This window comes from Apium graveolens, chromosome 9 (genome assembly GCF_009905375.1).
Source record: "Apium graveolens cultivar Ventura chromosome 9, ASM990537v1, whole genome shotgun sequence".
In the NCBI taxonomy this organism is placed as follows: domain Eukaryota; kingdom Viridiplantae; phylum Streptophyta; class Magnoliopsida; order Apiales; family Apiaceae; genus Apium; species Apium graveolens.
Genome location: NC_133655.1, coordinates 99,717,684 through 99,730,822, shown reverse-complemented (window position 1 = coordinate 99,730,822; position 13,139 = coordinate 99,717,684). Strand labels below are relative to the sequence as shown.

Here is a 13,139-nt window from a genome sequence, read left to right as displayed (position 1 = left end):
AGACTATTACAGTGTTATATTTTTTTTTGGAAGAGCGAATATGCTACATTGTACATGCTTGCCTAGTTGCACATCCTTATTCAAACCTATTAATAGGGGTGTGCATGGTTTAATCGTAACCAAACCAATTTATGCGATTCGGTTCGGTTAATTGTTATTAACCGCCACCAAATTTCTTAAAACAGTTTTCGGTTTCAGTTAACCATTCATCGGTTTCGGTTTTTATTCGGGTTTTTTATATATTTCTAATTTATACAATTTTTTGTTGATAATGTGTTGAATAAAAAAATAACATCAAGTTAAATGATAATCTCTTACTATATATTAAACCAGAACATAAAGGGTAAAAAGTGCCAAGAAATTGGCTATGAAATGACCAGTATAACCTTATAAGACATATATTAACAAAATTGCCATTCCCCCTCTTTAGCTTTATTTCATGATCAATCTACGGTTTTACTACAATACACAATACATAAACCTCGTCGGGCGGTGACCTAGAAGATATCGGCAGACCGGAGATCGATTACCGCCCAATTTGAATCCTTAGCCGCTATAGTAATACAATTTGGATCGATTTTGGAAAAGTAGATGTTGTCATGTGATATTCGTTGTTGGTGTTTCTAATAATTGGTAATTCTTTCCATGTCTCTCAATCGTGATTATCAATATATGAAATATGTTATTTGCGTACCCTGTCATCAGACATATAGGTACTTAGATTGGAGGAAACAAGTAGAACCTGATGTAGTACACAATAAGAATATATATAATTTGCAAATGATCACTATTGAAAAGAGTAATCGGTTTATTCTAATCTTAACCCTAAACTTAGAGCGTCAAAATATATATACAAGTTCTGAACCACTGTGCATGACAGACTTATAAATTATTGCCAACCAACTTTTCAAATGCCCTGGATTGAACATTTAAACACATAACATTAGACAATAGGTGAAAGTTTATATAATAATAATTTATAATTGTGTAGAATTAGATTATGTGTTCAAGCATTCTCCTAATATCATATATAAAAGTGAAGTCTGATTAAGATTCTAGCAAGTATTTTTTCCCCATTTTACTCTCCGCCCCCTATACATAATTACGTTTATTTATGTGCTAAAAAATCATACCAGTGAGTTTGAAAATATAACTCAGGTCCCTCCGTATTTAAACCCCTTTCTAGTGAAAAAATAATTATCAAATCTTTCATCTCTCAAACAAGACAAAAAATTGTAATAAATCACTGATTCAGGGTATCGCCTGCAATTTATAGTGTCTTTCTTGAATGGAGCCGAAACGCGAAACAGAGGGCGTTCTAAAAATTTTCAAATAATTCTCGACCCTTCTTTTTGAAGGGTCCCACTCCAAAAAAGCAAGGAAGACCAAAAATATTTCTCACAAAATAAAAGGTGAAAGAACTTAAGATGTTGAAGTGTACAAGTATAGTCGTACAGCCTTTGAAACCCACAATAGACGTGTTAAATACGTTATACTCGACTCTGACTGTGCTTTTCGATAGGGTTAAATTTTTCTTCGTGTCAATTCACATGTTCTATGCTTCAATCTTGTCTAAAAAATTTTAACGTGGCTGTATATTTAGGTTTTCCTCCTTTCAATTAGTTAGAGGCTGCTCCAGATAGCACTACGCAGCAAGTGGCGACGGAGGAGGAATTTTCGAAGGTAAAAAGTCATTTTGTGCCTCTGAAGTTCCTTTCCTTCCTAAAGTTTTTGTCTTTTTTGTTGTACGCTTGGCATTGAAATCTATAAAATATGTTTACGAATTATATATAATATTGTTCATGAAAGTACGTATGCAAGTTCAGTTAAAAAAAAATTCAAAAATTGGTTTTTGTCATGTGTATGTGTCGCTGCTAGAGGTGTGCTATTTGATACCTTGTCATGGGTACATTATTGGTGCACAGAGATACGATCTTAGAGCTTCAGGATGCTTGATACTGATATAGGCCATGTTTGAAGTAGCAGATGAAATGGTTGTTAAATTTTCCTATCAAGGTCAAAAGAAGTGTGGTCGTTGATTTTGGACATATGATTACAAGGAGTCATAGGAAGAAGTGGAACAACATATATACTTTGCGGTTTTAGAACGTTGGTATTTGGTAATTTTATAAGCTTATATTAATTGTGTTTGTGAAAAAATAAGTTCTGTTTGTTTCATGCATATTGTGATTGATGTGTTCTGCTGTCTTTAATTGTTGAGTTTTATAATCGGTCTTGTATTGGAATGGGATTGATGTTGGTCATGTCATCCATGACGTCCATATTTTGTTAGAATGTTTACCTTAGTTGGTTCTTTAAGTTGCTTATAAATGAAAAAATTTACCTTTTGAATAACTTAAATTTAACTAGATAATTGTAAATTATGGTATTCGGGGTCCGTGGTTGGAATAGAATTAACACGTGGTTGATTAAGTCTAATGAAATTAGAGTCTTTTCAGAATGAGGTTTTTGAAAAGAGTATACACGTAATTTTTTTTTTCAAGGATTTATGTTGCCTTCTTCTATTACTGGAAAGAAAGTGTCAGGTGATTAAGTCAATAAGTGAAAAAGGTGTCAAAATAATGTCTATTATTAAAGATTAATTACTAATAGTTGAGCCATGAATATATACATGTTTCTTGGAATTGTATGTAGGCATAGAACTTTTAGGTAAAATAATTGGATCATGAGCAAAGATATATTTTTGAGGTAAAGTAAAATTGCAAGGGTTTATGGTCAACTCTTCGGAGAACTCAGAGAGTTGGTGTTGAGCCGCACTAGGTTTAACTTAACATGTCATTTGGTTCATTGTACGTGTTCAATTACCCTTCCTCTCATTTTTTTTAAATTCTCAGGAGAATGCTTTAATTCTTAATAATCAAAATAAGAGCCTAGGTATGCACTAGAGTTGTGAAAATATATATATATATATGTTGTAATCTTAATATATGTATACTCTCTGTCAATTGCTTTGTGCCTACTGTTGTATCTTTTATATAAAATAAGAGGCTAAAAATATACTAGAGTCGCAAGCAAATATATATGTTTCTATCCTTATATATGTATAGGTTGTCGATTATTTTTTGCCTAATCTTGTATCTTTGACGCGGTAAATTGATGGAAGACAGTGAGTCGGAGTGCGGGGAACACCATCTTTGTTCAATTACATACCTTGAAAAAGAAAAAAAGAATAAAACTATCTCTCGCTAAAGAAATGGTGGAAGTTGTCATGGGAAATAGTAGCACCAAATAATAAACTAGAATGGACTGGATACCACATCAATGCATGGCTCACCTTTTCCGACGTCAATGGACTTGTCATTACTGGAGATGGTCAGATTGACTGTCAAGGCTCTGCTTGGTGGTCTCAACCTTGTCTTCATGATCTACACTGTATGTAATTTTTTATTGCTATATAAAATTAAAAATTAATTAATCAAACAAGTATTTACTTAGAATATCTTTTCGTGTTCCTCAGGGTAGAACTTGCAAGGGACCTTCTATAAGTAGATACTATTATTTTAAGGATACCAGTTCCTGTTATATAATATTTGAAGAGGTTCTAAATTTCAAGTTATTTGACCACTTACATTGTAACTATACTTCGCTTCTCACTGTGCACCATTACTTGGTACTCGATTTTGTGATCTCTAATATTCGTCATACTTGTATATGTTTATACTGTTCTTACATTGATGTTACAAATTTAGAAACTAAATTGGTGGGGGAAAATGATTGACGATGAGATTATACATGGACAGGCACTGGTATTTCATTGCTGCAACGGACTTAGGCTGAGTGGTCTAACACATAGGAATAGCCCACAAAGAATTCATATAATACTAACAAACTGCTATGATGCCATAATATTTAACCTGTGGATAACAGCCTTGAAACAAGCCCTAACACGGATGGCATTAACGTCTCTGGCTCAAAGAATGTGACTGTCAAGAACTCTTACATTGGAACTGGTATGATTTCTCCACTTCCAGCAAATAAATTCTATATTTGGATCCTATATAAATCTTATTAGCATATATTTAGTGAATGTTCTATATTTATGTAGTAAATCATATAGTTCTAAGAGTAGATACGTTATAAGAGTAGGCAGTAAAACTTGACCATCTAGATATGTATAATCGCATGCAGGCGATGACGGCATAGCTATGAGCGGAGGATCATCCTTCGTTAATATCACAGGCATATCCCGCGGACCAGGTCATGGTATCATGTAGTCCTCTCTTTCAATCGTCATTTAAGTTAATTTTTGACTGCATAAGCTTGACTGCTACTTGTCTAAGCAATACATTATGCTTCTCAAAAGTTACTTGTCATTGCTCACACGAACATAGCATGTGGGGAATTGTACTTTAGAAGGAACCTTGACTGGGGTAAGAGTAAAGTCCTAGCTGGTAAAATCTAATCGGAACTCCAATAGAAATATAGCAACCTACTGGCATAGAACATTTCTAAATATCAATCACTGACACTGTTCTATTAAACTTAGTAGCCAATTCTTCACAATGCCAATATTTACCAATCACACATAAACATATCACACGTGGGATCTGGATATGCAAGGAAGATCTCATTTGAGAATATAAAGTTAATATATGTTAAAATTCCTATTATTATCGATCAATTATATTGTCCAAGTCGAGTAAATTGCCAAAACAACGTAAGGCGAACTTTGAGTTTCTTATGTTTAAGTATTAAGACAGTTTCTTTCGACATCCCTAATCCATGTCCTTATATTCATCAAGATAACACGCGTTATTGTTTGTTATATTTTTTTTTAGTGTTAACCGAAGGTCTTAGCTTTTAGCAGAAAACAAATATTAATTTAGTGCGTTGAGAAACTGATGATGAAATTATAAAATGGGCTTATCTAGATATGTTCCTTTTAATTAAACGGTCAATGTTGCAGATTAACATATTGAAATCACAATTGTGAGCTAATGCCTACTCTATTGTTGTGCAATGAAATTCAAATGTTGTGCATGTTCCTAACAAATTTATGTTCTTCGGTGACTCTATAATCTACAAAATAATGCAGACAATGTTATTCCTGAGGTTACTTAGCCACCGACCCACCGATAAAGCACATGCATGACATACGTAGTTTTAACTTCATGCAAGGGTATTGTTATATCTCCAAAATAAAATTAGCGAAATTAGTTAAAATAATGTTAGTTGACAAAGTGTTATGCCGAAGGAAATACTGAGATTTTAGGATGATATCGGTTCTGGTTAACATGTAGTAAAGTTGAACATAATGCTTTATACTGCCCCCAAGGCCCAAGCGGCCATGAGAGTTGGTTGTTCTTGATTTCCCATTCTAAAACAAACAATTCGAGGTACTCATGTAACTCCTGATACCAGTCGTGCAAAATTTTTAAATATGCTTGATTGAATAATTTATTTACTAAATTTAAATAATAAGCAATACGTGTATCCTGAAAAGCTTAAGAATATATAAAGATTCTAAAACCAGTGAGGAAACTGGAGCCTGAGCAAAGCCTATTTGGAAATAATTTCTCTGGAAAATAAGGTTTGAGGCAGGCAAGAAATTATTACAGAGATCTGGAAGATCTCCTGATGATATTTCAAGTGTTCTCCTGGTGGAAGAAAATAGGTAATATTTGCAGCTAGAAATTTAATTTTGAGACCCCAAAGTTTATTACAAGTACTAAAAATTGGCAGATTAAAAATGAATTTTTGATACACAAGTGGGTATCCTACCTGATTGACATTCTATGATAGCAAAAACAGGCTAAATAAAATTATTTTGTTGTTTCAGGGCATATATAAAATCAGAAGCTGTATTGAAGATTATGCAATATATCGATTTGCCCTTTCCTCAGCTAGCTTTATTTTTACAGTTTGTGACACTGTAAGTTTAACTATCCCACATTGAAGGCATTTTTTTATCTTTTTGTTTTTAATATTAATGTTCCGATTGAGTATTACAGGTTTGTGCAGGATTTTGTGTATGAAAATGTTGCAGACAACCGTTATGCATTGATTAACACGAATATGAATATTACAGGTTTGTGCAGGATTTTGTGTATGAATATTAATAGTACCTTAATAGGTTTAACATGACCTTTTTCATTGATTACGATATACTAAAGCTGATCTTTACTTCTACCTCTAATTATTTTAAAAATAAATAAATTTTCTTTTACTTGCACTCTGTTTAATCCTTCGCCTACAAATATTCAACATATATCAGAAAAACTATCATTTTCCCCTTAACCAGTCTATTTCAATGGATATAGAGCCCCTAGAGTAGAGCCACAGAACAAACTTTAGTTTCTATCAAATAACATTTGATTTTACTTGCAAAATAACTATGTATTTTATGTTTGACACTTTGGCATCTTTATTAATTATTAATATAAATATTTTTAGATCAACATTATTATTTATTTGTATTTGGCATAGATAGCCGCTTTTTAATGAAGAATGGTTTTGGAAGTTATACTACACTTTTCTGTACGTAGCTTGTGAAATTGGTGACCAAACTATAATATCTCTTAAGCTAGAGATACAAAGATGAGTCTCTTGCTCATTTCACAAAGGTATAAAGGAAAAGATACAATATGGTGCTCATTAATAATTATGACAGTGTTGTTTAGATCAAATGGGGCACAAACACGTAGTAAACAGCACAAACATTCCCAACTTAGGTCATAAGCACGTCCACTATCTACAAAATGTGGTTTACGATGACTATTGAACTTGAAATAATCTCTTTGTACTCATAAAACCTCATTCCAACATATGCGTTGTTAAATGGATGTATATACTATGTTGCCAAATATTACCCCACGGATTTAACCATTGTTGTTGAACAATAGTCACCTAGAACAAAAAAGACAAATTCCATCGTATTCCTACCAACCATTTTGATTGCATTTATATACAGTCCGTTGTTATGCTAGTATTACGCTAGTATTATATTAATCACTAAAGATTTATCACTTTATAGAATTTGTTAAATAAAATTGATATATTTCATAAAGTTATTTTTTGAATGTATAATTCATATTATCTTAAATAATAAATACGAAATATAATAAAAATATATGTTCACAACAATGAAAAAAAGAGTATATATCAAAACATATGATAAAATTATTATATACATATTAAAAAAATTGTGATTTAAGAGTATTTACATATTAATCTTAATTAATTTATGGTATTATATTATACAATTTATCATACTAATGTTAAGTAAATATTTAATTAACAAAATATTAGAACCGGGTTATCAAAATATCAAAATATATACATGTATATATACATAATATTATATATATAATATAGTGGTGCGGTTAATTTCGGTTCGATTTTGATTAAAAACCGGAACCGAAATCGCACTGCTATTTCTGTTTTTGTCGGTTCGGTTTTCTTCGGGTTTTTTAGCGGTGTGGTTTTTTTTCGGTTTGATTTATCGATTTTTTTCGGTTTCGATTTTTTCTGCTCACCCCCACCTATTAAAATGTCCGAAGAGGTAATCACAATCATGGAGTCAAAAAATAGAATCTCAATGGAGGAATAAAAAGATTTAAATTGTTGTAAAATTAGTAAACTATATGAATTAATAAAATAATTTAGAAATTAGCGAAGCTAATATTTTGAACCTTAACGATGACTATTAAAAATAGTAATGTCAGAGTCATAAAAAAAATTACAAAATATAGGAGGGATTTTTTACCTGTAGTCAATGAAAAATCTAGCCAGTGCCATTTTATAATTATTTTAATACACAATTTGTACTCCTCATATTTTTCCTATTAAAAACATGGTTTATTTAGTGTGCCATGTCCACACATGATTAGTCACTTACTTTGGTGTCATCCGTATTATCAGTGGGGATACATAGGGTCCATTGTCATCTCTTCTATATGCATCTATCTATCTATTACTCTTACATAAAAGACAAATGAAAATTTTGGTATGGTGCATATTTTTTGCTACACGCTGAATTTACTGAAATTACTCTTATTTTATTTAAAAATTTTATTAGCCTCAGTAATCAAATTATAATAGAAAAATAAATAAAATCGTTTTCAACTATAACGCGTTATCTTTTTTATTTCTTTTAATTTAAACAAATTCTCTAAATATCACGGACAAGTTTATATAATAAAATAGAATAATAATATTATAACCACTAATAACTAATAAATTAAATTCTCCAGCTACTTAATTGTTTATTTTATTTAATTATTGTTTTACTTAAAAACTTTGTTAAACTCCTTTACTTTAGCAATTCATAAATTATTAAATATTTTACAAAAACAACTTAGCATCATCATCCTCCGTATTTCTCGACAACAACAATCCCATTTCATCGATCTCATTTCATGGTTTAAGACAATGCAAAAACACTATGTTCTTAAAACAATGCAAAAATTAAAACAATCTGCACCTCTAACCAGTAGTTGTTACATATATATTTTATATGGGTCCAAAGTAAAAAATATTTGTTTTATATAATTTTTACTATTAATGTAAGACAAATATACCTAAAAGTAAACATTATCTTACGATTCAATTACATAAATAAAATTAAAAAAAATATTTGATTTTGAAATCGAATTATTTATTTAACTATATTATTATATTAAATAAGAAACTTTACGGTCATTTTACGAAACCGCTATTCACCAAAAAATGTGGTTACCAAACACACCCTACGTCTACACTGTGACACAAAACCCTATCTAAAACAGTTGCGGCGGCGTGGTACATGAATGTCTTCTCCGTACATATTATAATTAAAGGTGCTCTTAATACCATGCATGGTGAAATTAGGAGACACGTAAATATTCGGGTGCGTAATCTGAGAATCGTCAACTGTGAAATTTTTAGGAGAATTGCTTGTAATGATGATTGATTTAGAAGGGAGCAGTGTAGGGATCCGTGTCCCTAATGTGATACGACATTAGGGATTCATCAAATTCAGCAAGCTTGACGTGTCTGAGGTGTATGAGTGCAGGGTTTGAGGGGACGAATAGAGTGGCATTGACCGGAAGGACCGGTCTAGTGGGGTATAGAGTGGCATAAGCAGGTAGGACCGGTCCAGTGGTAAAGCCTGTGGGAAGTTTGCACCAGATGGTAAAGAAAGAGCAGCCGCGTGCATCTGGTTCGTCAAGGAGGGCCTCTATTATATTTCCGAAATTGTTCATTTGGTCGAATTCTGGCGGCTGTGAGGAATGCTTAAGGTCGAGATCGAGGGCCGACAGAGAAAGTACGAGGGTAGATATAATGCTTGCACACAGAAGCAAGTTCAAGTTGTTAGCCATGAGGCAGTGAGGATGGTGTTTGATGTATAAGGGTTTTTATGGCCACTTTGATGTATTTCTTTTGGTTTTGGACTCAGCCATCGGCGTTATTGATTGGAATAGCAGTTGTCGTTCACAATGTAGTGCGAAAATACTAATAATTTGGTTTTGGATGACAACGCGACCGCGATGACTGGATTTGTTTGACGACAGTTTTTTTTCGATGGTCATCGTCTTCTAAGGGATCAATGAAACAGTGCTTCCTGTGTTGACGAGAACAGTATTGTTCATGAACCTCATTTTCAGCCCGTGTTGACAAGAATAGTTGTGTCGGGGTATTTGAGAAATGTTAAATACATTTGAAATTAGGTAAGTCTTATGTAAATAATATCATAGGCTCGGGTTTGTCTCGATCACTACATCATCAAATTTTATTTTTATTTTTTAGTTAAAATTTTTACATTTTTTATATATTGTGCACATATACACACAAGCCGGACGTCTTTCGGTAAACAATCTCTTCATTTTTATGAATGAATAAGAGGAATATTGCGTACATCTTATCCTCCCCAGACCCTGCGAAAATCGGATATAACGGGTATGTTTGGTTTTAACTTTACGGTCCTTCCTTCAATTACATAATTGTCCTCTCCTAAAAAAATTAATATTTTACTCAATTGCCCTTACTTAATTAATATCTAACTAAATACATTTATAAGTAAAATACGTTGTCTTTTTTTTTACCAACTAAAATAACTGTTTCTCTACAAATATTTTAGACAATTTTTTTTATTTAATTTTTTGAAACGCAAGAAATATATTGAGTCAAATTGGGACAAAACCCGTACAATTTTGAGAACTAAATCTACAACCCAAAAATCTATTACTATTCTATAAAAGATAAAATATTAAAATTTTTGGTACGGTACCTGTCTTTTGGTATACACTAAATTTACATAATTACCTTTATTAATGAATTTGTATAAATTAAATTTAAAATAAAAACAATTATATATAATTATATAATTAGGATTGTGAAAATAATTAAACAGGACAAGTAATCGGGGAGATGAAGAGAGCTACGGTGTGTTTTGTTGTCGACTGTTCAAGTGTGATAAAATAAAGTAAGTGGTCTCCCTCTTAAAACAAAATTACTGCAAAACTGTATTCTAATCAGAATACATACAAGGTATTTCAAAAATCTATGCTAATAAAACACCTATTTATATAAAATCTTTATAATAGATTAATTTATTTTAAAACTTATTTATAACTAAAATATTTACATTAGAAAAATTTAACCATATTAAAGATATTCTTTGCATCACACTCATCCTAATTTTATATAATCTTTTAAAAATTAATTTAAATTAAATTCTAAAATTTTTTCATATAAAATTATTGAATAAAATAATTTCATGATAATGTATTAATAATCATATATGTTTGGGACTTTTTTTAATCAGAGCTTTTTAAAAGAAAAAAACAATACTACAGTTTTATTATAATTTTATGTGTGTTTGTAAAATTTCATTAAATTTTAATTAAAAGTTGTGTTTTAGTTCATATCAATAATATATGCGTATACTATTATATTAAAGACGAAATAATGAAAGTTTGGTTGGTAGTCGATTTGGTCACCGAAATTATAGTAATATTTAAAACAAAAAACTCTAATAAATAGAAAATATTCAAGATAGAATTACAATATTTCTAATGATTCTGGTTTAAATAAAATAATATATACTATTCACCCGGGTCGGGCTAAACGAAATAATATTATTGATCCAATGGTAAATAAAAAATAAAAATAAACTACATATAGTTAGTTGAATTTAGTGGCTCAAACTAAAACAATATAATAAGATTATTGATTCCGCTAAAAAAATTATATTATTGGATCAAATTAAAATAAAATAAAAATTTTAAAAAAAATTGTTTGGTCGAGATAATGTCATCAATCAAAATAGTATATATTATCCATTCGGTCTAGAACAAAATAACATTTACCGCGGGCTAAAATAAAATTAAAAAAATTAAGTATAATTAGCTGAATTTGGTTGATATAACGGGCCTGGAGCTAGATCATATTATTAAAAATTGAAATAGATTAATATCATAACTTTAAATTTTCACTTCAAAGTATAATTTAAAAAAATTATATAATATTAAATAAATCCGTGCATCGCACGGGTTTTAGGCTAGTATTATTATATTAAAAGTAAAATATTATAAATTTTGTTGTTGGTCCTTGATCATTTAATCCAGATTTGTTAGATCAAATTAATGAGAAACGTCATATATAATCTTAAAAATTATTATACAAGAAGTATAAGGTTCAAATTCTACCTGTAATATATTAAAATTATAATTTATAATATATAATTATAAAAATAGCTGTGATGTATTATAAAATTATTATACTTGGGGTATAAGGTTCGAATCCCAACAATAATATATTAAAATTATATTTTACAATATATAATGATAAAAATAACCGTGTATCGTACAGTTATATACTAGTATTATTTATTCTCAGTTAAATTATTGTTGGCGGGAATCGAACAACAGTATAATCATTAGTTCTAATATTACAATACCACTATGACACCATGTCTTTTATATTTTTAATCAAACACTTAATATGTATGTGTCGCTAAAAAATAAAATTTTATCTTCCTATTGCAATTCATGAAATAACCTTTTTAGTCATGTTTTTTCCGTTTTTATATATTGATTTAGTTAACTATATATTTCTAAATAATTTAAGTTACAATTTAGATAATAATTTTGATCAATATCTAACATATAAAGATAATCATAATACGAAAAATATAAATAAATTAAGACATAACATGTATTTAGTAAATAATGTAATATGTTTTCAAGTAATCGTCTTGTTAAAATCTACGATATTATATGTAAAAAAAATTAACATTGTCAAATAATCAAGTTCACACTAATACGAAAAATAAACAAATAAAATTTATAATACGTGTTTATTCAATAAATAATTATGTTGTTAGAACGTATACATAATATAATTTAAAACAAAATTGCTATATTTTAGTCGTGTGACCAAATTGACAGCAAAAAATCGAACAAGTCAACAATTATGGAATAAATGCAACAAATGTACACATAATTCATAAATTTATTCAATTTGTGATTTAGACCAACATATTTAGGTTTATTTCGAACTTAATATCATAATCTACTCGATTTAAAAAAAAAACAAAATTTGACCATTTTCTAAAAAAATAAAAAAGTCACATAAAATACTTGAAAATTACTATCTATCTGAATTACAAGAATTCAATTCGCGGGAACACGATTGTTTTCGCTTTAAATGTGGACGAAATTATTCAAAATTCAACTTCTAATTCTCCCAAAATTCAAAAAAATTCAACATTATAAAATATCATAAAGTTCACCGTTCTCACAAAATTCTAAAATTTTATACGCGAAATTCCGACCTTGCTCGAAAATAGCTCATTCTTCGCACGAGCTATTATGTTAGTTAATAGTAAATATGAGATGTTATGGTTAAAAAACTAAGGTTATTATTTGCTATATTTATTACTAAGGTTCGGGAGCTCAAGGCCTATAATGGCTACTCTCGTGTTTCGTAGCTTAATTCTGCCTTTACGAGATGCCTACGTATCTCTGAGAATTAGAGAATTAAGGCAAAAAACGTAGTTTTGATCTGTGGGGTGAGAACCCTTATATAGATGTGGGAGTCCTTGAATTGGACTTGGTATAGGAGATTTGGTGGTCAAGTCTCTGAATTAGGATGGACTTAGGAGTCCTAGGAAGTAGGAAGCTGATTCCTTATCCTAT

At 30.2% G+C, this 13,139-nt stretch overlaps 1 long non-coding RNA gene across 5 annotated transcripts; it reads left to right on the top strand.

Moving 5' to 3' along the window:
* The first annotated feature begins 476 nt into the window (after nucleotides 1-476).
* LOC141685926 (uncharacterized) lies at nucleotides 477-9,691 on the top strand. Of its 5 annotated transcripts, none has more exons than XR_012560731.1 (7): nucleotides 477-633; nucleotides 1,604-1,683; nucleotides 3,762-3,971; nucleotides 4,150-4,224; nucleotides 5,495-5,635; nucleotides 5,801-6,049; nucleotides 9,014-9,691. It is a non-coding gene; the product is annotated as an uncharacterized LOC141685926 (long non-coding RNA). The 5 variants fall into 5 exon arrangements; XR_012560729.1 differs by having other exon boundaries at nucleotides 4,150-5,635; nucleotides 5,801-5,893; nucleotides 5,973-6,049; XR_012560728.1 differs by having other exon boundaries at nucleotides 4,150-5,635.
* Nucleotides 9,692-13,139: the final 3,448 nt, after the last annotated feature.